The sequence below is a fragment of the Schistocerca serialis genome, chromosome 2 (genome assembly GCF_023864345.2).
Source record: "Schistocerca serialis cubense isolate TAMUIC-IGC-003099 chromosome 2, iqSchSeri2.2, whole genome shotgun sequence".
Taxonomy (NCBI): Eukaryota; Metazoa; Arthropoda; class Insecta; order Orthoptera; family Acrididae; genus Schistocerca; species Schistocerca serialis.
The window spans coordinates 804,568,039-804,592,400 of NC_064639.1; the positions used below are offsets into that span (position 1 = coordinate 804,568,039).

At 49.7% G+C, this 24,362-nt stretch overlaps 27 non-coding genes across 27 annotated transcripts; 9 read left to right on the forward strand and 18 right to left on the reverse strand.

Moving 5' to 3' along the window:
• Positions 1-97: 97 nt before the first annotated feature.
• Positions 98-170, forward strand: Trnav-uac (transfer RNA valine (anticodon UAC)). Its single transcript has one exon. It is a non-coding gene; the product is annotated as a tRNA-Val (tRNA).
• A 601-nt stretch (positions 171-771) lies between these two features.
• On the reverse strand, positions 772-843 carry Trnap-ugg (transfer RNA proline (anticodon UGG)). The gene has a single exon. It is a non-coding gene; the product is annotated as a tRNA-Pro (tRNA).
• Positions 844-2,484: 1,641 nt separating this feature from the next.
• On the reverse strand, positions 2,485-2,556 carry Trnap-cgg (transfer RNA proline (anticodon CGG)). The gene has a single exon. It is a non-coding gene; the product is annotated as a tRNA-Pro (tRNA).
• A 235-nt stretch (positions 2,557-2,791) lies between these two features.
• Positions 2,792-2,864, forward strand: Trnav-uac (transfer RNA valine (anticodon UAC)). Its single transcript has one exon. It is a non-coding gene; the product is annotated as a tRNA-Val (tRNA).
• A 596-nt stretch (positions 2,865-3,460) lies between these two features.
• On the reverse strand, positions 3,461-3,537 carry Trnap-ugg (transfer RNA proline (anticodon UGG)). Its single transcript has one exon. It is a non-coding gene; the product is annotated as a tRNA-Pro (tRNA).
• Positions 3,538-5,181: 1,644 nt separating this feature from the next.
• On the reverse strand, positions 5,182-5,253 carry Trnap-cgg (transfer RNA proline (anticodon CGG)). Its single transcript has one exon. It is a non-coding gene; the product is annotated as a tRNA-Pro (tRNA).
• Positions 5,254-5,653: 400 nt separating this feature from the next.
• Positions 5,654-5,725, reverse strand: Trnap-cgg (transfer RNA proline (anticodon CGG)). Its single transcript has one exon. It is a non-coding gene; the product is annotated as a tRNA-Pro (tRNA).
• Positions 5,726-5,960: 235 nt separating this feature from the next.
• Positions 5,961-6,033, forward strand: Trnav-uac (transfer RNA valine (anticodon UAC)). The gene has a single exon. It is a non-coding gene; the product is annotated as a tRNA-Val (tRNA).
• Positions 6,034-6,634: 601 nt separating this feature from the next.
• Trnap-ugg (transfer RNA proline (anticodon UGG)) lies at positions 6,635-6,706 on the reverse strand. Its single transcript has one exon. It is a non-coding gene; the product is annotated as a tRNA-Pro (tRNA).
• Positions 6,707-8,351: 1,645 nt separating this feature from the next.
• Trnap-cgg (transfer RNA proline (anticodon CGG)) lies at positions 8,352-8,423 on the reverse strand. Its single transcript has one exon. It is a non-coding gene; the product is annotated as a tRNA-Pro (tRNA).
• A 235-nt stretch (positions 8,424-8,658) lies between these two features.
• On the forward strand, positions 8,659-8,731 carry Trnav-uac (transfer RNA valine (anticodon UAC)). The gene has a single exon. It is a non-coding gene; the product is annotated as a tRNA-Val (tRNA).
• A 601-nt stretch (positions 8,732-9,332) lies between these two features.
• Trnap-ugg (transfer RNA proline (anticodon UGG)) lies at positions 9,333-9,404 on the reverse strand. The gene has a single exon. It is a non-coding gene; the product is annotated as a tRNA-Pro (tRNA).
• A 1,644-nt stretch (positions 9,405-11,048) lies between these two features.
• Positions 11,049-11,120, reverse strand: Trnap-cgg (transfer RNA proline (anticodon CGG)). Its single transcript has one exon. It is a non-coding gene; the product is annotated as a tRNA-Pro (tRNA).
• Positions 11,121-11,355: 235 nt separating this feature from the next.
• On the forward strand, positions 11,356-11,428 carry Trnav-uac (transfer RNA valine (anticodon UAC)). The gene has a single exon. It is a non-coding gene; the product is annotated as a tRNA-Val (tRNA).
• Positions 11,429-12,029: 601 nt separating this feature from the next.
• Positions 12,030-12,101, reverse strand: Trnap-ugg (transfer RNA proline (anticodon UGG)). The gene has a single exon. It is a non-coding gene; the product is annotated as a tRNA-Pro (tRNA).
• A 1,645-nt stretch (positions 12,102-13,746) lies between these two features.
• Positions 13,747-13,818, reverse strand: Trnap-cgg (transfer RNA proline (anticodon CGG)). Its single transcript has one exon. It is a non-coding gene; the product is annotated as a tRNA-Pro (tRNA).
• A 235-nt stretch (positions 13,819-14,053) lies between these two features.
• On the forward strand, positions 14,054-14,126 carry Trnav-uac (transfer RNA valine (anticodon UAC)). Its single transcript has one exon. It is a non-coding gene; the product is annotated as a tRNA-Val (tRNA).
• Positions 14,127-14,727: 601 nt separating this feature from the next.
• On the reverse strand, positions 14,728-14,799 carry Trnap-ugg (transfer RNA proline (anticodon UGG)). The gene has a single exon. It is a non-coding gene; the product is annotated as a tRNA-Pro (tRNA).
• Positions 14,800-16,443: 1,644 nt separating this feature from the next.
• Trnap-cgg (transfer RNA proline (anticodon CGG)) lies at positions 16,444-16,515 on the reverse strand. The gene has a single exon. It is a non-coding gene; the product is annotated as a tRNA-Pro (tRNA).
• Positions 16,516-16,750: 235 nt separating this feature from the next.
• Positions 16,751-16,823, forward strand: Trnav-uac (transfer RNA valine (anticodon UAC)). Its single transcript has one exon. It is a non-coding gene; the product is annotated as a tRNA-Val (tRNA).
• A 601-nt stretch (positions 16,824-17,424) lies between these two features.
• Positions 17,425-17,496, reverse strand: Trnap-ugg (transfer RNA proline (anticodon UGG)). Its single transcript has one exon. It is a non-coding gene; the product is annotated as a tRNA-Pro (tRNA).
• Positions 17,497-19,216: 1,720 nt separating this feature from the next.
• Positions 19,217-19,288, reverse strand: Trnap-cgg (transfer RNA proline (anticodon CGG)). The gene has a single exon. It is a non-coding gene; the product is annotated as a tRNA-Pro (tRNA).
• Positions 19,289-19,523: 235 nt separating this feature from the next.
• On the forward strand, positions 19,524-19,596 carry Trnav-uac (transfer RNA valine (anticodon UAC)). The gene has a single exon. It is a non-coding gene; the product is annotated as a tRNA-Val (tRNA).
• A 601-nt stretch (positions 19,597-20,197) lies between these two features.
• On the reverse strand, positions 20,198-20,269 carry Trnap-ugg (transfer RNA proline (anticodon UGG)). Its single transcript has one exon. It is a non-coding gene; the product is annotated as a tRNA-Pro (tRNA).
• A 1,647-nt stretch (positions 20,270-21,916) lies between these two features.
• Positions 21,917-21,988, reverse strand: Trnap-cgg (transfer RNA proline (anticodon CGG)). The gene has a single exon. It is a non-coding gene; the product is annotated as a tRNA-Pro (tRNA).
• Positions 21,989-22,223: 235 nt separating this feature from the next.
• On the forward strand, positions 22,224-22,296 carry Trnav-uac (transfer RNA valine (anticodon UAC)). The gene has a single exon. It is a non-coding gene; the product is annotated as a tRNA-Val (tRNA).
• A 601-nt stretch (positions 22,297-22,897) lies between these two features.
• Trnap-ugg (transfer RNA proline (anticodon UGG)) lies at positions 22,898-22,969 on the reverse strand. The gene has a single exon. It is a non-coding gene; the product is annotated as a tRNA-Pro (tRNA).
• Positions 22,970-24,362: the final 1,393 nt, after the last annotated feature.

The window sequence follows — 24,362 nt, forward strand, 5'->3', positions numbered from 1 at the left end:
CACGAATCGGAGGGAGCTCGTAGCCGATGCCCTTGCTAACACAGAAGACAAACTGTTGCTATTACGAGTCTCCGGGTGGTACATGAAAAGAACCGTCGTTTCCGTGGTGTAGCGGTTATCACGTCTGCTTTACACGCAGAAGGTCCCCGGTTCGATCCAGGGCGGGAACACAACAATTTTAATCTATATTTCGGATTTCATTTCCGAGATGACCTCACGTCCGCGAATGCAGAGACAAGCAATGTCGTATGCTAGACGGATAGGGCGTCATTTTACTGTCAAATACTGTTGCTCTCTTATTGCACCGGTATTTGGTAACTGAGAACGCCCCTAGCTCCATTATGGCTGGCAAAATTTATAATCCGGTTCTTCAGGGCTACTTCAAGTGCGCTTGCTACTGGCTTTCCTGAGCTCACCCTACTCGCCTTGTCACAGCTCTGTCAAAGTGTGATGCTAACTAATAATGAAAAACTCTTAGCCACGCTCAATCTTACATGCCACCCCTTGGTTGTTGCCATTGCTAGTAAGATGAGGGTAGACTGTCGCACAATTAAGCTGAATCTCCACTCACGGTGCACATATCCCGCAAAGACAACCTTGTTTTCCGTTGCATGCAAAATTACCGTCTGCCTTTCTACCGAATTCCACCTACGTACTTTACTGGTGCCGCATTCTTGTTATATCCACGTGCTATAACAGGCGTCTACTCTTCATTGAGGAGCTGCAACCGGGGCTGAGTTCCACCTACGCTTCAGCACGGTCAAAATGGCAGGGCTCGTCCGGGATTTGAACCCGGGACCTCCTGCACCCAAAGCAGGAATCATACCCCTAGACCAACGAGCCACCTGGCTGGAGCAGTCAAGTTAATCCCAAGTAGTGGGCCTCACAGGGAACACAAACTTTCACGCGAATTCGCAAGATAAACGCTTTCTGCAGGCAGCACTCACCACTGTTGAGAAGAATATTAAAGGCAACGAATAAAAAGCGAAATAACTTCATCGAGCACTGCTTATGAACAGCCGGCAGTGCCTCAGTTTCGGTATGTGGTTTCTCAGGGTTAAGAGGAGGCGAATGCACTAAACAAAAGAACATCGGGAAACCAAGCACCAACTCATAACGAAAAGATTGCAAAATATACTGCAAGCAAAATTTCCAGAAGACGGATACTGAAGACGCCGCAGACAAAAGAATTATTCTATGCAGTAACGATTATCTAGGAAGCGTGAATTGCATGTGCTGCTCCACCACACAACTTCTTTTGATACTGTTTTACTTATTCTAAATTTTCATTACCTGATCGTCTCTAAAATACTGTGCGGTTATCACCTGGTTTCCAACAGCGATAGTAGTAAGTAAATCGACTACAAAGTCTTTCAAAGTAGGTCAGACACAAAAAAAAAAAATCGGAGCTGCGTGTAGCTCATGTCATTCTGCTTTCAATCGTGAATCTCCGGCTGGGAGTAGTGGCGTACTTCTGTAATCCAAGCTTCTGGGAGGCCGTTGTGTGGGAGAGATCTGGAAACAACTACAGATTCGACCGTTCCACGAGCTCAGGAACAGCCGCGATGCCTTCATCGAGCTCTGCAGATCGACAGATGATAGTGTGGAAATTTCGGCAAGCGGTGGCTAAGGGTTAAGAGAAGCCAAACACACTAAACACAAGAAAGTCGGGAAACCGAAGCACACAACTCATAACGAAAAGATTGCGGAATGCAGTGCGAAAGCAAAACTTCGAGAAGACCAACTCTGAAGCCATCGGCGAGCTAGGAATTATTCCGCACAAGAAGCGATCATGTAGGAAGAGCGAGCCGAGGCTGTCGCTCGACCACACAATAAATTTTTGCTTAATCCCAATTTGCAGTACCGGTTCGACACTAGAATACTGCGCCTTGGTTCTTCCAAAAGCGATAGTAATAAGCACGTCGACTGCAGTGTCATTTGGGGTAGTGAGTCAGACATGGAGAGGATATGGGGCGGGTGGAATATGCAACGACAGGGGCATTGCAGGGCGGCCGCCGGCTCCTTGCGCTGTGGCGCACCGGTGCCGGCGGCGGCCTGGCTGGGCTGCTGGTGCCTCCATGTAGAGCTGCCGCCGAGCCCAGGCAAAGTGCCGCTAACGAAGCGATTGCCTTTGGTGACATCTTTTGCAATAACGACTGCGCGAATCGACGGTATCTCGTAAGGAAGGAAAGAGCAGCAGCAGCTGCCGCCGAGCCCAGGCGCCGTGCCTAACACGCAGGTCCCCGGCTCGATTGCGGGCGGAAACCCGTTTTCGTCCCACTCAGCAAGACACTTGCTACGATCTCTACTGTGACCATTTAAATCAACTTCAAACGTTCCATCAGCAGGGTGCACATGGCTCAAATGAAACATGAAACGGTTTCAGAACTGGTTGTCGGATTTTAGCGCTGACTTGGAGGCCTGGAAATGCGCGAAACAGCCGCCGCCATGCGATTTGTTACCACACCGTTGTACAAAACGCAAGGGCTCGTCCGGGATTTGAACCCGGGACCTCCTGCACCCGAAGCAGGAATCATACCCCTAGACCAACGAGCCTATTCGTTCCGAAAACGCACTGCATGTGAATGACGCCACCTTTGATGGTCTCACCATGTAGGGCTGCAGCTCAGCCAGCGTTCTCCCTGTCTGTCGCGGTTGGATTGTTTCCATCGACGTCTTTTACTACAGGAACTTCACGAATCGGAGGGAGCTCGTAGCCGATGCCCTTGCTAACACAGAAGACAAACTGTTGCTATTACGAGTCTCCGGGTGGTACATGAAAAGAACCGTCGTTTCCGTGGTGTAGCGGTTATCACGTCTGCTTTACACGCAGAAGGTCCCCGGTTCGATCCAGGGCGGGAACACAACAATTTTAATCTATATTTCGGATTTCATTTCCGAGATGACCTCACGTCCGCGAATGCAGAGACAAGCAATGTCGTATGCTAGACGGATAGGGCGTCATTTTACTGTCAAATACTGTTGCTCTCTTATTGCACCGGTATTTGGTAACTGAGAACGCCCCTAGCTCCATTATGGCTGGCAAAATTTATAATCCGGTTCTTCAGGGCTACTTCAAGTGCGCTTGCTACTGGCTTTCCTGAGCTCACCCTACTCGCCTTGTCACAGCTCTGTCAAAGTGTGATGCTAACTAATAATGAAAAACTCTTAGCCACGCTCAATCTTACATGCCACCCCTTGGTTGTTGCCATCGCTAGTAAGATGAGGGTAGACTGTCGCACAATTAAGCTGAATCTCCACTCACGGTGCACATATCCCGCAAAGACAACCTTGTTTTCCGTTGCATGCAAAATTACCGTCTGCCTTTCTACCGAATTCCACCTACGTACTTTACTGGTGCCGCATTCTTGTTATATCCACGTGCTATAACAGGCGTCTACTCTTCATTGAGGAGCTGCAACCGGGGCTGAGTTCCACCTACGCTTCAGCACGGTCAAAATGGCAGGGCTCGTCCGGGATTTGAACCCGGGACCTCCTGCACCCAAAGCAGGAATCATACCCCTAGACCAACGAGTCACCTGGCTGGAGCAGTCAAGTTAATCCCAAGTAGTGGGCCTCACAGGGAACACAAACTTTCACGCGAATTCGCAAGATAAACGCTTTCTGCAGGCAGCACTCACCACTGTTGAGAAGAATATTAAAGGCAACGAATAAAAAGCGAAATAACTTCATCGAGCACTGCTTATGAACAGCCGGCAGTGCCTCAGTTTCGGTATGTGGTTTCTCAGGGTTAAGAGGAGGCGAATGCACTAAACAAAAGAACATCGGGAAACCAAGCACCAACTCATAACGAAAAGATTGCAAAATATACTGCAAGCAAAATTTCCAGAAGACGGATACTGAAGACGCCGCAGACAAAAGAATTATTCTATGCAGTAACGATTATCTAGGAAGCGTGAATTGCATGTGCTGCTCCACCACACAACTTCTTTTGATACTGTTTTACTTATTCTAAATTTTCATTACCTGATCGTCTCTAAAATACTGTGCGGTTATCACCTGGTTTCCAACAGCGATAGTAGTAAGTAAATCGACTACAAAGTCTTTCAGAGTAGGTCAGACACAAAAAAAAAAAAAAATCGGAGCTGCGTGTAGCTCATGTCATTCTGCTTTCAATCGTGAATCTCCGGCTGGGAGTAGTGGCGTACTTCTGTAATCCAAGCTTCTGGGAGGCCGTTGTGTGGGAGAGATCTGGAAACAACTACAGATTCGACCGTTCCACGAGCTCAGGAACAGCCGCGATGCCTTCATCGAGCTCTGCAGATCGACAGATGATAGAGTGGAAATTTCGGCAAGCGGTGGCTAAGGGTTAAGAGAAGCCAAACACACTAAACACAAGAAAGTCGGGAAACCGAAGCACACAACTCATAACGAAAAGATTGCGGAATGCAGTGCGAAAGCAAAACTTCGAGAAGACCAACTCTGAAGCCATCGGCGAGCTAGGAATTATTCCGCACAAGAAGCGATCATGTAGGAAGAGCGAGCCGAGGCTGTCGCTCGACCACACAATAAATTTTTGCTTAATCCCAATTTGCAGTACCGGTTCGACACTAGAATACTGCGCCTTGGTTCTTCCAAAAGCGATAGTAATAAGCACGTCGACTGCAGTGTCATTTGGGGTAGTGAGTCAGACATGGAGAGGATATGGGGCGGGTGGAATATGCAACGACAGGGGCATTGCAGGGCGGCCGCCGGCTCCTTGCGCTGTGGCGCACCGGTGCCGGCGGCGGCCTGGCTGGGCTGCTGGTGCCTCCATGTAGAGCTGCCGCCGAGCCCAGGCAAAGTGCCGCTAACGAAGCGATTGCCTTTGGTGACATCTTTTGCAATAACGACTGCGCGAATCGACGGTATCTCGTAAGGAAGGAAAGAGCAGCAGCAGCTGCCGCCGAGCCCAGGCGCCGTGCCTAACACGCAGGTCCCCGGCTCGATTGCGGGCGGAAACCCGTTTTCGTCCCACTCAGCAAGACACTTGCTACGATCTCTACTGTGACCATTTAAATCAACTTCAAACGTTCCATCAGCAGGGTGCACATGGCTCAAATGAAACATGAAACGGTTTCAGAACTGGTTGTCGGATTTTAGCGCTGACTTGGAGGCCTGGAAATGCGCGAAACAGCCGCCGCCATGCGATTTGTTACCACACCGTTGTACAAAGCGCAAGGGCTCGTCCGGGATTTGAACCCGGGACCTCCTGCACCCGAAGCAGGAATCATACCCCTAGACCAACGAGCCTGCCGCCGCGCCCAGGCAAAGTGCCGCTAACGAAGCGATTGCCTTTGGTGACATCTTTTGCAATAACGACTGCGCGAATCGACGGTATCTCGTAAGGAAGGAAAGAGCAGCAGCAGCTGCCGCCGAGCCCAGGCGCCGTGCCTAACACGCAGAAGGTCCCCGGCTCGATTGCGGGCGGAAACCCGTTTTCGTCCCACTCAGCAAGACACTTGCTACGATCTCTACTGTGACCATTTAAATCAACTTCAAACGTTCCATCAGCAGGGTGCACATGGCTCAAATGAAACATGAAACGGTTTCAGAACTGGTTGTCGGATTTTAGCGCTGACTTGGAGGCCTGGAAATGCGCGAAACAGCCGCCGCCATGCGATTTGTTACCACACCGTTGTACAAAACGCAAGGGCTCGTCCGGGATTTGAACCCGGGACCTCCTGCACCCGAAGCAGGAATCATACCCCTAGACCAACGAGCCTATTCCTTCCGAAAACGCACTGCATGTGAATGACGCCACCTTTGATGGTCTCACCATGTAGGGCTGCAGCTCAGCCAGCGTTCTCCCTGTCTGTCGCGGTTGGATTGTTTCCATCGACGTCTTTTACTACAGGAACTTCACGAATCGGAGGGAGCTCGTAGCCGATGCCCTTGCTAACACAGAAGACAAACTGTTGCTATTACGAGTCTCCGGGTGGTACATGAAAAGAACCGTCGTTTCCGTGGTGTAGCGGTTATCACGTCTGCTTTACACGCAGAAGGTCCCCGGTTCGATCCAGGGCGGGAACACAACAATTTTAATCTATATTTCGGATTTCATTTCCGAGATGACCTCACGTCCGCGAATGCAGAGACAAGCAATGTCGTATGCTAGACGGATAGGGCGTCATTTTACTGTCAAATACTGTTGCTCTCTTATTGCACCGGTATTTGGTAACTGAGAACGCCCCTAGCTCCATTATGGCTGGCAAAATTTATAATCCGGTTCTTCAGGGCTACTTCAAGTGCGCTTGCTACTGGCTTTCCTGAGCTCACCCTACTCGCCTTGTCACAGCTCTGTCAAAGTGTGATGCTAACTAATAATGAAAAACTCTTAGCCACGCTCAATCTTACATGCCACCCCTTGGTTGTTGCCGTCGCTAGTAAGATGAGGGTAGACTGTCGCACAATTAAGCTGAATCTCCACTCACGGTGCACATATCCCGCAAAGACAACCTTGTTTTCCGTTGCATGCAAAATTACCGTCTGCCTTTCTACCGAATTCCACCTACGTACTTTACTGGTGCCGCATTCTTGTTATATCCACGTGCTATAACAGGCGTCTACTCTTCATTGAGGAGCTGCAACCGGGGCTGAGTTCCACCTACGCTTCAGCACGGTCAAAATGGCAGGGCTCGTCCGGGATTTGAACCCGGGACCTCCTGCACCCAAAGCAGGAATCATACCCCTAGACCAACGAGCCACCTGGCTGGAGCAGTCAAGTTAATCCCAAGTAGTGGGCCTCACAGGGAACACAAACTTTCACGCGAATTCGCAAGATAAACGCTTTCTGCAGGCAGCACTCACCACTGTTGAGAAGAATATTAAAGGCAACGAATAAAAAGCGAAATAACTTCATCGAGCACTGCTTATGAACAGCCGGCAGTGCCTCAGTTTCGGTATGTGGTTTCTCAGGGTTAAGAGGAGGCGAATGCACTAAACAAAAGAACATCGGGAAACCAAGCACCAACTCATAACGAAAAGATTGCAAAATATACTGCAAGCAAAATTTCCAGAAGACGGATACTGAAGACGCCGCAGACAAAAGAATTATTCTATGCAGTAACGATTATCTAGGAAGCGTGAATTGCATGTGCTGCTCCACCACACAACTTCTTTTGATACTGTTTTACTTATTCTAAATTTTCATTACCTGATCGTCTCTAAAATACTGTGCGGTTATCACCTGGTTTCCAACAGCGATAGTAGTAAGTAAATCGACTACAAAGTCTTTCAAAGTAGGTCAGACACAAAAAAAAAAAAATCGGAGCTGCGTGTAGCTCATGTCATTCTGCTTTCAATCGTGAATCTCCGGCTGGGAGTAGTGGCGTACTTCTGTAATCCAAGCTTCTGGGAGGCCGTTGTGTGGGAGAGATCTGGAAACAACTACAGATTCGACCGTTCCACGAGCTCAGGAACAGCCGCGATGCCTTCATCGAGCTCTGCAGATCGACAGATGATAGTGTGGAAATTTCGGCAAGCGGTGGCTAAGGGTTAAGAGAAGCCAAACACACTAAACACAAGAAAGTCGGGAAACCGAAGCACACAACTCATAACGAAAAGATTGCGGAATGCAGTGCGAAAGCAAAACTTCGAGAAGACCAACTCTGAAGCCATCGGCGAGCTAGGAATTATTCCGCACAAGAAGCGATCATGTAGGAAGAGCGAGCCGAGGCTGTCGCTCGACCACACAATAAATTTTTGCTTAATCCCAATTTGCAGTACCGGTTCGACACTAGAATACTGCGCCTTGGTTCTTCCAAAAGCGATAGTAATAAGCACGTCGACTGCAGTGTCATTTGGGGTAGTGAGTCAGACATGGAGAGGATATGGGGCGGGTGGAATATGCAACGACAGGGGCATTGCAGGGCGGCCGCCGGCTCCTTGCGCTGTGGCGCACCGGTGCCGGCGGCGGCCTGGCTGGGCTGCTGGTGCCTCCATGTAGAGCTGCCGCCGAGCCCAGGCAAAGTGCCGCTAACGAAGCGATTGCCTTTGGTGACATCTTTTGCAATAACGACTGCGCGAATCGACGGTATCTCGTAAGGAAGGAAAGAGCAGCAGCAGCTGCCGCCGAGCCCAGGCGCCGTGCCTAACACGCAGAAGGTCCCCGGCTCGATTGCGGGCGGAAACCCGTTTTCGTCCCACTCAGCAAGACACTTGCTACGATCTCTACTGTGACCATTTAAATCAACTTCAAACGTTCCATCAGCAGGGTGCACATGGCTCAAATGAAACATGAAACGGTTTCAGAACTGGTTGTCGGATTTTAGCGCTGACTTGGAGGCCTGGAAATGCGCGAAACAGCCGCCGCCATGCGATTTGTTACCACACCGTTGTACAAAACGCAAGGGCTCGTCCGGGATTTGAACCCGGGACCTCCTGCACCCGAAGCAGGAATCATACCCCTAGACCAACGAGCCTATTCGTTCCGAAAACGCACTGCATGTGAATGACGCCACCTTTGATGGTCTCACCATGTAGGGCTGCAGCTCAGCCAGCGTTCTCCCTGTCTGTCGCGGTTGGATTGTTTCCATCGACGTCTTTTACTACAGGAACTTCACGAATCGGAGGGAGCTCGTAGCCGATGCCCTTGCTAACACAGAAGACAAACTGTTGCTATTACGAGTCTCCGGGTGGTACATGAAAAGAACCGTCGTTTCCGTGGTGTAGCGGTTATCGCGTCTGCTTTACACGCAGAAGGTCCCCGGTTCGATCCAGGGCGGGAACACAACAATTTTAATCTATATTTCGGATTTCATTTCCGAGATGACCTCACGTCCGCGAATGCAGAGACAAGCAATGTCGTATGCTAGACGGATAGGGCGTCATTTTACTGTCAAATACTGTTGCTCTCTTATTGCACCGGTATTTGGTAACTGAGAACGCCCCTAGCTCCATTATGGCTGGCAAAATTTATAATCCGGTTCTTCAGGGCTACTTCAAGTGCGCTTGCTACTGGCTTTCCTGAGCTCACCCTACTCGCCTTGTCACAGCTCTGTCAAAGTGTGATGCTAACTAATAATGAAAAACTCTTAGCCACGCTCAATCTTACATGCCACCCCTTGGTTGTTGCCGTCGCTAGTAAGATGAGGGTAGACTGTCGCACAATTAAGCTGAATCTCCACTCACGGTGCACATATCCCGCAAAGACAACCTTGTTTTCCGTTGCATGCAAAATTACCGTCTGCCTTTCTACCGAATTCCACCTACGTACTTTACTGGTGCCGCATTCTTGTTATATCCACGTGCTATAACAGGCGTCTACTCTTCATTGAGGAGCTGCAACCGGGGCTGAGTTCCACCTACGCTTCAGCACGGTCAAAATGGCAGGGCTCGTCCGGGATTTGAACCCGGGACCTCCTGCACCCAAAGCAGGAATCATACCCCTAGACCAACGAGCCACCTGGCTGGAGCAGTCAAGTTAATCCCAAGTAGTGGGCCTCACAGGGAACACAAACTTTCACGCGAATTCGCAAGATAAACGCTTTCTGCAGGCAGCACTCACCACTGTTGAGAAGAATATTAAAGGCAACGAATAAAAAGCGAAATAACTTCATCGAGCACTGCTTATGAACAGCCGGCAGTGCCTCAGTTTCGGTATGTGGTTTCTCAGGGTTAAGAGGAGGCGAATGCACTAAACAAAAGAACATCGGGAAACCAAGCACCAACTCATAACGAAAAGATTGCAAAATATACTGCAAGCAAAATTTCCAGAAGACGGATACTGAAGACGCCGCAGACAAAAGAATTATTCTATGCAGTAACGATTATCTAGGAAGCGTGAATTGCATGTGCTGCTCCACCACACAACTTCTTTTGATACTGTTTTACTTATTCTAAATTTTCATTACCTGATCGTCTCTAAAATACTGTGCGGTTATCACCTGGTTTCCAACAGCGATAGTAGTAAGTAAATCGACTACAAAGTCTTTCAAAGTAGGTCAGACACAAAAAAAAAAAATCGGAGCTGCGTGTAGCTCATGTCATTCTGCTTTCAATCGTGAATCTCCGGCTGGGAGTAGTGGCGTACTTCTGTAATCCAAGCTTCTGGGAGGCCGTTGTGTGGGGGAGATCTGGAAACAACTACAGATTCGACCGTTCCACGAGCTCAGGAACAGCCGCGATGCCTTCATCGAGCTCTGCAGATCGACAGATGATAGTGTGGAAATTTCGGCAAGCGGTGGCTAAGGGTTAAGAGAAGCCAAACACACTAAACACAAGAAAGTCGGGAAACCGAAGCACACAACTCATAACGAAAAGATTGCGGAATGCAGTGCGAAAGCAAAACTTCGAGAAGACCAACTCTGAAGCCATCGGCGAGCTAGGAATTATTCCGCACAAGAAGCGATCATGTAGGAAGAGCGAGCCGAGGCTGTCGCTCGACCACACAATAAATTTTTGCTTAATCCCAATTTGCAGTACCGGTTCGACACTAGAATACTGCGCCTTGGTTCTTCCAAAAGCGATAGTAATAAGCACGTCGACTGCAGTGTCATTTGGGGTAGTGAGTCAGACATGGAGAGGATATGGGGCGGGTGGAATATGCAACGACAGGGGCATTGCAGGGCGGCCGCCGGCTCCTTGCGCTGTGGCGCACCGGTGCCGGCGGCGGCCTGGCTGGGCTGCTGGTGCCTCCATGTAGAGCTGCCGCCGAGCCCAGGCAAAGTGCCGCTAACGAAGCGATTGCCTTTGGTGACATCTTTTGCAATAACGACTGCGCGAATCGACGGTATCTCGTAAGGAAGGAAAGAGCAGCAGCAGCTGCCGCCGAGCCCAGGCGCCGTGCCTAACACGCAGAAGGTCCCCGGCTCGATTGCGGGCGGAAACCCGTTTTCGTCCCACTCAGCAAGACACTTGCTACGATCTCTACTGTGACCATTTAAATCAACTTCAAACGTTCCATCAGCAGGGTGCACATGGCTCAAATGAAACATGAAACGGTTTCAGAACTGGTTGTCGGATTTTAGCGCTGACTTGGAGGCCTGGAAATGCGCGAAACAGCCGCCGCCATGCGATTTGTTACCACACCGTTGTACAAAACGCAAGGGCTCGTCCGGGATTTGAACCCGGGACCTCCTGCACCCGAAGCAGGAATCATACCCCTAGACCAACGAGCCTATTCGTTCCGAAAACGCACTGCATGTGAATGACGCCACCTTTGATGGTCTCACCATGTAGGGCTGCAGCTCAGCCAGCGTTCTCCCTGTCTGTCGCGGTTGGATTGTTTCCATCGACGTCTTTTACTACAGGAACTTCACGAATCGGAGGGAGCTCGTAGCCGATGCCCTTGCTAACACAGAAGACAAACTGTTGCTATTACGAGTCTCCGGGTGGTACATGAAAAGAACCGTCGTTTCCGTGGTGTAGCGGTTATCGCGTCTGCTTTACACGCAGAAGGTCCCCGGTTCGATCCAGGGCGGGAACACAACAATTTTAATCTATATTTCGGATTTCATTTCCGAGATGACCTCACGTCCGCGAATGCAGAGACAAGCAATGTCGTATGCTAGACGGATAGGGCGTCATTTTACTGTCAAATACTGTTGCTCTCTTATTGCACCGGTATTTGGTAACTGAGAACGCCCCTAGCTCCATTATGGCTGGCAAAATTTATAATCCGGTTCTTCAGGGCTACTTCAAGTGCGCTTGCTACTGGCTTTCCTGAGCTCACCCTACTCGCCTTGTCACAGCTCTGTCAAAGTGTGATGCTAACTAATAATGAAAAACTCTTAGCCACGCTCAATCTTACATGCCACCCCTTGGTTGTTGCCGTCGCTAGTAAGATGAGGGTAGACTGTCGCACAATTAAGCTGAATCTCCACTCACGGTGCACATATCCCGCAAAGACAACCTTGTTTTCCGTTGCATGCAAAATTACCGTCTGCCTTTCTACCGAATTCCACCTACGTACTTTACTGGTGCCGCATTCTTGTTATATCCACGTGCTATAACAGGCGTCTACTCTTCATTGAGGAGCTGCAACCGGGGCTGAGTTCCACCTACGCTTCAGCACGGTCAAAATGGCAGGGCTCGTCCGGGATTTGAACCCTGGACCTCCTGCACCCAAAGCAGGAATCATACCCCTAGACCAACGAGCCACCTGGCTGGAGCAGTCAAGTTAATCCCAAGTAGTGGGCCTCACAGGGAACACAAACTTTCACGCGAATTCGCAAGATAAACGCTTTCTGCAGGCAGCACTCACCACTGTTGAGAAGAATATTAAAGGCAACGAATAAAAAGCGAAATAACTTCATCGAGCACTGCTTATGAACAGCCGGCAGTGCCTCAGTTTCGGTATGTGGTTTCTCAGGGTTAAGAGGAGGCGAATGCACTAAACAAAAGAACATCGGGAAACCAAGCACCAACTCATAACGAAAAGATTGCAAAATATACTGCAAGCAAAATTTCCAGAAGACGGATACTGAAGACGCCGCAGACAAAAGAATTATTCTATGCAGTAACGATTATCTAGGAAGCGTGAATTGCATGTGCTGCTCCACCACACAACTTCTTTTGATACTGTTTTACTTATTCTAAATTTTCATTACCTGATCGTCTCTAAAATACTGTGCGGTTATCACCTGGTTTCCAACAGCGATAGTAGTAAGTAAATCGACTACAAAGTCTTTCAAAGTAGGTCAGACACAAAAAAAAAAAAATCGGAGCTGCGTGTAGCTCATGTCATTCTGCTTTCAATCGTGAATCTCCGGCTGGGAGTAGTGGCGTACTTCTGTAATCCAAGCTTCTGGGAGGCCGTTGTGTGGGAGAGATCTGGAAACAACTACAGATTCGACCGTTCCACGAGCTCAGGAACAGCCGCGATGCCTTCATCGAGCTCTGCAGATCGACAGATGATAGTGTGGAAATTTCGGCAAGCGGTGGCTAAGGGTTAAGAGAAGCCAAACACACTAAACACAAGAAAGTCGGGAAACCGAAGCACACAACTCATAACGAAAAGATTGCGGAATGCAGTGCGAAAGCAAAACTTCGAGAAGACCAACTCTGAAGCCATCGGCGAGCTAGGAATTATTCCGCACAAGAAGCGATCATGTAGGAAGAGCGAGCCGAGGCTGTCGCTCGACCACACAATAAATTTTTGCTTAATCCCAATTTGCAGTACCGGTTCGACACTAGAATACTGCGCCTTGGTTCTTCCAAAAGCGATAGTAATAAGCACGTCGACTGCAGTGTCATTTGGGGTAGTGAGTCAGACATGGAGAGGATATGGGGCGGGTGGAATATGCAACGACAGGGGCATTGCAGGGCGGCCGCCGGCTCCTTGCGCTGTGGCGCACCGGTGCCGGCGGCGGCCTGGCTGGGCTGCTGGTGCCTCCATGTAGAGCTGCCGCCGAGCCCAGGCAAAGTGCCGCTAACGAAGCGATTGCCTTTGGTGACATCTTTTGCAATAACGACTGCGCGAATCGACGGTATCTCGTAAGGAAGGAAAGAGCAGCAGCAGCTGCCGCCGAGCCCAGGCGCCGTGCCTAACACGCAGAAGGTCCCCGGCTCGATTGCGGGCGGAAACCCGTTTTCGTCCCACTCAGCAAGACACTTGCTACGATCTCTACTGTGACCATTTAAATCAACTTCAAACGTTCCATCAGCAGGGTGCACATGGCTCAAATGAAACATGAAACGGTTTCAGAACTGGTTGTCGGATTTTAGCGCTGACTTGGAGGCCTGGAAATGCGCGAAACAGCCGCCGCCATGCGATTTGTTACCACACCGTTGTACAAAACGCAAGGGCTCGTCCGGGATTTGAACCCGGGACCTCCTGCACCCGAAGCAGGAATCATACCCCTAGACCAACGAGCCTATTCGTTCCGAAAACGCACTGCATGTGAATGACGCCACCTTTGATGGTCTCACCATGTAGGGCTGCAGCTCAGCCAGCGTTCTCCCTGTCTGTCGCGGTTGGATTGTTTCCATCGACGTCTTTTACTACAGGAACTTCACGAATCGGAGGGAGCTCGTAGCCGATGCCCTTGCTAACACAGAAGACAAACTGTTGCTATTACGAGTCTCCGGGTGGTACATCAAAAGAACCGTCGTTTCCGTGGTGTAGCGGTTATCACGTCTGCTTTACACGCAGAAGGTCCCCGGTTCGATCCAGGGCGGGAACACAACAATTTTAATCTATATTTCGGATTTCATTTCCGAGATGACCTCACGTCCGCGAATGCAGAGACAAGCAATGTCGTATGCTAGACGGATAGGGCGTCATTTTACTGTCAAATACTGTTGCTCTCTTATTGCACCGGTATTTGGTAACTGAGAACGCCCCTAGCTCCATTATGGCTGGCAAAATTTATAATCCGGTTCTTCAGGGCTACTTCAAGTGCGCTTGCTACTGGCTTTCCTGAGCTCACCCTACTCGCCTTGTCACAGCTCTGTCAAAGTGTGATGCTAACTAATAATGAAAAACTCTTAGCCACGCTCAATCTTACATGCCACCCCTTGGTTGTTGCCGTCGCTAGTATGATGAGGGTAGACTGTCGCACAATTAAGCTGAATCTCCACTCACGGTGCACATATCCCGCAAAGACAACCTTGTTTTCCGTTGCATGCAAAATTACCGTCTGCCTTTCTACCGAATTCCACCTACGTACTTTACTGGTGCCGCATTCTTGTTATATCCACGTGCTATAACAGGCGTCTACTCTTCATTGAGGAGCTGCAACCGGGGCTGAGTTCCACCTACGCTTCAGCACGGTCAAAATGGCAGGGCTCGTCCGGGATTTGAACCCGGGACCTCCTGCACCCAAAGCAGGAATCATACCCCTAGACCAACGAGCCACCTGGCTGGAGCAGTCAAGTTAATCCCAAGTAGTGGGCCTCACAGGGAACACAAACTTTCACGCGAATTCGCAAGATAAACGCTTTCTGCAGGCAGCACTCACCACTGTTGAGAAGAATATTAAAGGCAACGAATAAAAAGCGAAATAACTTCATCGAGCACTGCTTATGAACAGCCGGCAGTGCCTCAGTTTCGGTATGTGGTTTCTCAGGGTTAAGAGGAGGCGAATGCACTAAACAAAAGAACATCGGGAAACCAAGCACCAACTCATAACGAAAAGATTGCAAAATATACTGCAAGCAAAATTTCCAGAAGACGGATACTGAAGACGCCGCAGACAAAAGAATTATTCTATGCAGTAACGATTATCTAGGAAGCGTGAATTGCATGTGCTGCTCCACCACACAACTTCTTTTGATACTGTTTTACTTATTCTAAATTTTCATTACCTGATCGTCTCTAAAATACTGTGCGGTTATCACCTGGTTTCCAACAGCGATAGTAGTAAGTAAATCGACTACAAAGTCTTTCAAAGTAGGTCAGACACAAAAAAAAAAAATCGGAGCTGCGTGTAGCTCATGTCATTCTGCTTTCAATCGTGAATCTCCGGCTGGGAGTAGTGGCGTACTTCTGTAATCCAAGCTTCTGGGAGGCCGTTGTGTGGGAGAGATCTGGAAACAACTACAGATTCGACCGTTCCACGAGCTCAGGAACAGCCGCGATGCCTTCATCGAGCTCTGCAGATCGACAGATGATAGTGTGGAAATTTCGGCAAGCGGTGGCTAAGGGTTAAGAGAAGCCAAACACACTAAACACAAGAAAGTCGGGAAACCGAAGCACACAACTCATAACGAAAAGATTGCGGAATGCAGTGCGAAAGCAAAACTTCGAGAAGACCAACTCTGAAGCCATCGGCGAGCTAGGAATTATTCCGCACAAGAAGCGATCATGTAGGAAGAGCGAGCCGAGGCTGTCGCTCGACCACACAATAAATTTTTGCTTAATCCCAATTTGCAGTACCGGTTCGACACTAGAATACTGCGCCTTGGTTCTTCCAAAAGCGATAGTAATAAGCACGTCGACTGCAGTGTCATTTGGGGTAGTGAGTCAGACATGGAGAGGATATGGGGCGGGTGGAATATGCAACGACAGGGGCATTGCAGGGCGGCCGCCGGCTCCTTGCGCTGTGGCGCACCGGTGCCGGCGGCGGCCTGGCTGGGCTGCTGGTGCCTCCATGTAGAGCTGCCGCCGAGCCCAGGCAAAGTGCCGCTAACGAAGCGATTGCCTTTGGTGACATCTTTTGCAATAACGACTGCGCGAATCGACGGTATCTCGTAAGGAAGGAAAGAGCAGCAGCAGCTGCCGCCGAGCCCAGGCGCCGTGCCTAACACGCTGAAGGTCCCCGGCTCGATTGCGGGCGGAAACCCGTTTTCGTCCCACTCAGCAAGACACTTGCTACGATCTCTACTGTGACCATTTAAATCAACTTCAAACGTTCCATCAGCAGGGTGCACATGGCTCAAATGAAACATGAAACGGTTTCAGAACTGGTTGTCGGATTTTGGCGCTGACTTGGAGGCCTGGAAATGCGCGAAACAGCCGCCGCCATGCGATTTGTTACCACACCGTTGTACAAAACGCAAGGGCTCGTCCGGGATTTGAACCCGGGACCTCCTGCACCCGAAGCAGGAATCATACCCCTAGACCAACGAGCCTATTCGTTCCGAAAACGCACTGCATGTGAATGACGCCACCTTTGATGGTCTCACCATGTAGGGCTGCAGCTCAGCCAGCGTTCTCCCTGTCTGTCGCGGTTGGATTGTTTCCATCGACGTCTTTTACTACAGGAACTTCACGAATCGCAGGGAGCTCGTAGCCGATGCCCTTGCTAACACAGAAGACAAACTGTTGCTATTACGAGTCTCCGGGTGGTACATGAAAAGAACCGTCGTTTCCGTGGTGTAGCGGTTATCACGTCTGCTTTACACGCAGAAGGTCCCCGGTTCGATCCAGGGCGGGAACACAACAATTTTAATCTATATTTCGGATTTCATTTCCGAGATGACCTCACGTCCGCGAATGCAGAGACAAGCAATGTCGTATGCTAGACGGATAGGGCGTCATTTTACTGTCAAATACTGTTGCTCTCTTATTGCACCGGTATTTGGTAACTGAGAACGCCCCTAGCTCCATTATGGCTGGCAAAATTTATAATCCGGTTCTTCAGGGCTACTTCAAGTGCGCTTGCTACTGGCTTTCCTGAGCTCACCCTACTCGCCTTGTCACAGCTCTGTCAAAGTGTGATGCTAACTAATAATGAAAAACTCTTAGCCACGCTCAATCTTACATGCCACCCCTTGGTTGTTGCCGTCGCTAGTAAGATGAGGGTAGACTGTCGCACAATTAAGCTGAATCTCCACTCACGGTGCACATATCCCGCAAAGACAACTTTGTTTTCCGTTGCATGCAAAATTACCGTCTGCCTTTCTACCGAATTCCACCTACGTACTTTACTGGTGCCGCATTCTTGTTATATCCACGTGCTATAACAGGCGTCTACTCTTCATTGAGGAGCTGCAACCGGGGCTGAGTTCCACCTACGCTTCAGCACGGTCAAAATGGCAGGGCTCGTCCGGGATTTGAACCCGGGACCTCCTGCACCCAAAGCAGGAATCATACCCCTAGACCAACGAGCCACCTGGCTGGAGCAGTCAAGTTAATCCCAAGTAGTGGGCCTCACAGGGAACACAAACTTTCACGCGAATTCGCAAGATAAACGCTTTCTGCAGGAAGCTCTCACCACTGTTGAGAAGAATATTAAAGGCAACGAATAAAAAGCGAAATAACTTCATCGAGCACTGCTTAGGAACAGCCGGCAGTGCCTCAGTTTCGGTATGTGGTTTCTCAGGGTTAAGAGGAGGCGAATGCACTAAACAAAAGAACATCGGGAAACCAAGCACCAACTCATAACGAAAAGATTGCAAAATATACTGCAAGCAAAATTTCCAGAAGACGGATACTGAAGACGCCGCAGACAAAAGAATTATTCTATGCAGTAACGATTATCTAGGAAGCGTGAATTGCATGTGCTGCTCCACCACACAACTTCTTTTGATACTGTTTTACTTATTCTAAATTTTCATTACCTGATCGTCTCTAAAATACTGTGCGGTTATCACCTGGTTTCCAACAGCGATAGTAGTAAGTAAATCGACTACAAAGTCTTTCAAAGTAGGTCAGACACAAAAAAAAAAAAATCGGAGCTGCGTGTAGCTCATGTCATTCTGCTTTCAATCGTGAATCTCCGGCTGGGAGTAGTGGCGTACTTCTGTAATCCAAGCTTCTGGGAGGCCGTTGTGTGGGAGAGATCTGGAAACAACTACAGATTCGACCGTTCCACGAGCTCAGGAACAGCCGCGATGCCTTCATCGAGCTCTGCAGATCGACAGATGATAGTGTGGAAATTTCGGCAAGCGGTGGCTAAGGGTTAAGAGAAGCCAAACACACTAAACACAAGAAAGTCGGGAAACCGAAGCACACAACTCATAACGAAAAGATTGCGGAATGCAGTGCGAAAGCAAAACTTCGAGAAGACCAACTCTGAAGCCATCGGCGAGCTAGGAATTATTCCGCACAAGAAGCGATCATGTAGGAAGAGCGAGCCGAGGCTGTCGCTCGACCACACAATAAATTTTTGCTTAATCCCAATTTGCAGTACCGGTTCGACACTAGAATACTGCGCCTTGGTTCTTCCAAAAGCGATAGTAATAAGCACGTCGACTGCAGTGTCATTTGGGGTAGTGAGTCAGACATGGAGAGGATATGGGGCGGGTGGAATATGCAACGACAGGGGCATTGCAGGGCGGCCGCCGGCTCCTTGCGCTGTGGCGCACCGGTGCCGGCGGCGGCCTGGCTGGGCTGCTGGTGCCTCCATGTAGAGCTGCCGCCGAGCCCAGGCAAAGTGCCGCTAACGAAGCGATTGCCTTTGGTGACATCGTTTGCAATAACGACTGCGCGGCTGCCGCCGAGCCCAGGCAAAGTGCCGCTAACGAAGCGATTGCCTTTGGTGACATCTTTTGCAATAACGACTGCGCGAATCGACGGTATCTCGTAAGGAAGGAAAGAGCAGCAGCTGCCGCCGAGCCCAGGCGCCGTGCCGAACACGCAGAAGGTCCCCGGCTCGATTGCGGGCGGAAACCCGTTTTCGTCGCACTCAGCAAGACACTTGCTACGATCTCTACTGTGACCATTTAAATCAACTTCAAACGTTCCATCAGCAGGGTGCACATGGCTCAAATGAAACATGAAACGGTTTCAGAACTGGTTGTCGGATTTTAGCGCTGACTTGGAGGCCTGGAAATGCGCGAAACAGCCGCCGCCATGCGATTTGTTACCACACCGTTGTACAAAACGCAAGGGCTCGTCCGGGATTTGAACCCGGGACCTCCTGCACCCGAAGCAGGAATCATACCCCTAGACCAACGAGCCTATTCGCTCCGAAAACGCACTGCATGTGAATGACGCCACCTTTGATGGTCTCACCATGTAGGGCTGCAGCTCAGCCAGCGCTCTCCCTGTCTGTCGCGGTTGGATTGTTTTCATCGACGTCTTTTACTGCAGGAACTTCACGAATCGCAGGGAGCTCGTAGCCGATGCCCTTGCTAACACAGAAGAAAAACTGTTGCTATTACGAGTCTCCGGGTGGTACATGAAAAGAACCGTCGTTTCCGTGGTGTAGCGGTTATCACGTCTGCTTTACACGCAGAAGGTCCCCGGTTCGATCCCGGGCGGGAACACAACAATTTTAATCTATATTTCGGATTTCATTTCCGAGATGACCTCACGTCCGCGAATGCAGAGACAAGCAATGTCGTATGCTAGACGGATAGGGCGTCATTTTACTGTCAAATACTGTTGCTCTCTTATTGCACCGGTATTTGGTAACTGAGAACGCCCCTAGCTCCATTATGGCTGGCAAAATTTATAATCCGGTTCTTCAGGGCTACTTCAAGTGCGCTTGCTACTGGCTTTCCTGAGCTCACCCTACTCGCCTTGTCACAGCTCTGTCAAAGTGTGATGCTAACTAATAATGAGAAACTCTTAGCCACGCTCAATCTTACATGCCACCCCTTGGTTGTTGCCGTCGCTAGTAAGATGAGGGTAGACTGTCGCACAATTAAGCTGAATCTCCACTCACGGTGCACATATCCCGCAAAGACAACCTTGTTTTCCGTTGCATGCAAAATTACCGTCTGCCTTTCTACCGAATTCCACCTACGTACTTTACTGGTGCCGCATTCTTGTTATATCCACGTGATATAACAGGTATCTACTCTTCATTGAGGAGCTGCAACCGGGGCTGAGTTCCACCTACGCTTCAGCACGGTCAAAATGGCAGGGCTCGTCCGGGATTTGAACCCGGGACCTCCTGCACCCAAAGCAGGAATCATACCCCTAGACCAACGAGCCACCTGGCTGGAGCAGTCAAGTTAATCCCAAGTAGTGGGCCTCACAGGGAACACAAACTTTCACGCGAATTCGCAAGATAAACGCTTTCTGCAGGCAGCACTCACCACTGTTGAGAAGAATATTAAGGGCAACGAATAAAAAGCGAAATAACTTCATCGAGCACTGCTTATGAACAGCCGGCAGTGCCTCAGTTTCGGTATGTGGTTTCTCAGGGTTAAGAGGAGGCGAATGCACTAAACAAAAGAACATCGGGAAACCAAGCACCAACTCATAACGAAAAGATTGCAAAATATACTGCAAGCAAAATTTCCAGAAGACGGATACTGAAGACGCCGCAGACAAAAGAATTATTCTATGCAGTAACGATTATCTAGGAAGCGTGAATTGCATGTGCTGCTCCACCACACAACTTCTTTTGATACTGTTTTACTTATTCTAAATTTTCATTACCTGATCGTCTCTAAAATACTGTGCGGTTATCACCTGGTTTCCAACAGCGATAGTAGTAAGTAAATCGACTACAAAGTCTTTCAAAGTAGGTCAGACACAAAAAAAAAAAAAAATCGGAGCTGCGTGTAGCTCATGTCATTCTGCTTTCAATCGTGAATCTCCGGCTGGGAGTAGTGGCGTACTTCTGTAATCCAAGCTTCTGGGAGGCCGTTGTGTGGGAGAGATCTGGAAACAACTACAGATTCGACCGTTCCACGAGCTCAGGAACGGCCGCGATGCCTTCATCGAGCTCTGCAGATCGACAGATGATAGTGTGGAAATTTCGGCAAGCGGTGGCTAAGGGTTAAAAGAAGCCAAACACACTAAACACAAGAAAGTCGGGAAACCGAAGCACACAACTCATAACGAAAAGATTGCGGAATGCAGTGCGAAAGCAAAACTTCGAGAAGACCAACTCTGAAGCCATCGGCGAGCTAGGAATTATTCCGCACAAGAAGCGATCATGTAGGAAGAGCGAGCCGAGGCTGTCGCTCGACCACACAATAAATTTTTGCTTAATCCCAATTTGCAGTACCGGTTCGACACTAGAATACTGCGCCTTGGTTCTTCCAAAAGCGATAGTAATAAGCACGTCGACTGCAGTGTCATTTGGGGTAGTGAGTCAGACACGGAGAGGATATGGGGCGGGTGGAATATGCAACGACAGGGGCATTGCAGGGCGGCCGCCGGCTCCTTGCGCTGTGGCGCACCGGTGCCGGCGGCGGCCTGGCTGGGCTGCTGGTGCCTCCATGTAGAGCTGCCGCCGAGCCCAGGCAAAGTGCCGCTAACGAAGCGATTGCCTTTGGTGACATCTTTTGCAATAACGACTGCGCGAATCGACGGTATCTCGTAAGGAAGGAAAGAGCAGCAGCAGCTGCCGCCGAGCCCAGGCGCCGTGCCTAACACGCAGAAGGTCCCCGGCTCGATTGCGGGCGGAAACCCGTTTTCGTCCCACTCAGCAAGACACTTGCTACGATCTCTACTGTGACCATTTAAATCAACTTCAAACGTTCCATCAGCAGGGTGCACATGGCTCAAATGAAACATGAAACGGTTTCAGAACTGGTTGTCGGATTTTAGCGCTGACTTGGAGGCCTGGAAATGCGCGAAACAGCCGCCGCCATGCGATTTGTTACCACACCGTTGTACAAAACGCAAGGGCTCGTCCGGGATTTGAACCCGGGACCTCCTGCACCCGAAGCAGGAATTATACCCCTAGACCAACGAGCCTATTCGTTCCGAAAACGCACTGCATGTGAATGACGCCACCTTTGATGGTCTCACCATGTAGGGCTGCAGCTCAGCCAGCGTTCTCCCTGTCTGTCGCGGTTGGATTGTTTCCATCGACGTCTTTTACTACAGGAACTTCACGAATCGGAGGGAGCTCGTAGCCGATGCCCTTGCTAACACAGAAGACAAACTGTTGCTATTACGAGTCTCCGGGTGGTACATGAAAAGAACCGTCGTTTCCGTGGTGTAGCGGTTATCACGTCTGCTTTACACGCAGAAGGTCCCCGGTTCGATCCAGGGCGGGAACACAACAATTTTAATCTATATTTCGGATTTCATTTCCGAGATGACCTCACGTCCGCGAATGCAGAGACAAGCAATGTCGTATGCTAGACGGATAGGGCGTCATTTTACTGTCAAATACTGTTGCTCTCTTATTGCACCGGTATTTGGTAACTGAGAACGCCCCTAGCTCCATTATGGCTGGCAAAATTTATAATCCGGTTCTTCAGGGCTACTTCAAGTGCGCTTGCTACTGGCTTTCCTGAGCTCACCCTACTCGCCTTGTCACAGCTCTGTCAAAGTGTGATGCTAACTAATAATGAAAAACTCTTAGCCACGCTCAATCTTACATGCCACCCCTTGGTTGTTGCCGTCGCTAGTAAGATGAGGGTAGACTGTCGCACAATTAAGCTGAATCTCCACTCACGGTGCACATATCCCGCAAAGACAACCTTGTTTTCCGTTGCATGCAAAATTACCGTCTGCCTTTCTACCGAATTCCACCTACGTACTTTACTGGTGCCGCATTCTTGTTATATCCACGTGCTATAACAGGCGTCTACTCTTCATTGAGGAGCTGCAACCGGGGCTGAGTTCCACCTACGCTTCAGCACGGTCAAAATGGCAGGGCTCGTCCGGGATTTGAACCCGGGACCTCCTGCACCCAAAGCAGGAATCATACCCCTAGACCAACGAGCCACCTGGCTGGAGCAGTCAAGTTAATCCCAAGTAGTGGGCCTCACAGGGAACACAAACTTTCACGCGAATTCGCAAGATAAACGCTTTCTGCAGGCAGCACTCACCACTGTTGAGAAGAATATTAAAGGCAACGAATAAAAAGCGAAATAACTTCATCGAGCACTGCTTATGAACAGCCGGCAGTGCCTCAGTTTCGGTATGTGGTTTCTCAGGGTTAAGAGGAGGCGAATGCACTAAACAAAAGAACATCGGGAAACCAAGCACCAACTCATAACGAAAAGATTGCAAAATATACTGCAAGCAAAATTTCCAGAAGACGGATACTGAAGACGCCGCAGACAAAAGAATTATTCTATGCAGTAACGATTATCTAGGAAGCGTGAATTGCATGTGCTGCTCCACCACACAACTTCTTTTGATACTGTTTTACTTATTCTAAATTTTCATTACCTGATCGTCTCTAAAATACTGTGCGGTTATCACCTGGTTTCCAACAGCGATAGTAGTAAGTAAATCGACTACAAAGTCTTTCAAAGTAGGTCAGACACAAAAAAAAAAATCGGAGCTGCGTGTAGCTCATGTCATTCTGCTTTCAATCGTGAATCTCCGGCTGGGAGTAGTGGCGTACTTCTGTAATCCAAGCTTCTGGGAGGCCGTTGTGTGGGAGAGATCTGGAAACAACTACAGATTCGACCGTTCCACGAGCTCAGGAACAGCCGCGATGCCTTCATCGAGCTCTGCAGATCGACAGATGATAGTGTGGAAATTTCGGCAAGCGGTGGCTAAGGGTTAAGAGAAGCCAAACACACTAAACACAAGAAAGTCGGGAAACCGAAGCACACAACTCATAACGAAAAGATTGCGGAATGCAGTGCGAAAGCAAAACTTCGAGAAGACCAACTCTGAAGCCATCGGCGAGCTAGGAATTATTCCGCACAAGAAGCGATCATGTAGGAAGAGCGAGCCGAGGCTGTCGCTCGACCACACAATAAATTTTTGCTTAATCCCAATTTGCAGTACCGGTTCGACACTAGAATACTGCGCCTTGGTTCTTCCAAAAGCGATAGTAATAAGCACGTCGACTGCAGTGTCATTTGGGGTAGTGAGTCAGACATGGAGAGGATATGGGGCGGGTGGAATATGCAACGACAGGGGCATTGCAGGGCGGCCGCCGGCTCCTTGCGCTGTGGCGCACCGGTGCCGGCGGCGGCCTGGCTGGGCTGCTGGTGCCTCCATGTAGAGCTGCCGCCGAGCCCAGGCAAAGTGCCGCTAACGAAGCGATTGCCTTTGGTGACATCTTTTGCAATAACGACTGCGCGGCTGCCGCCGAGCCCAGGCAAAGTGCCGCTAACGAAGCGATTGCCTTTGGTGACATCTTTTGCAATAACGACTG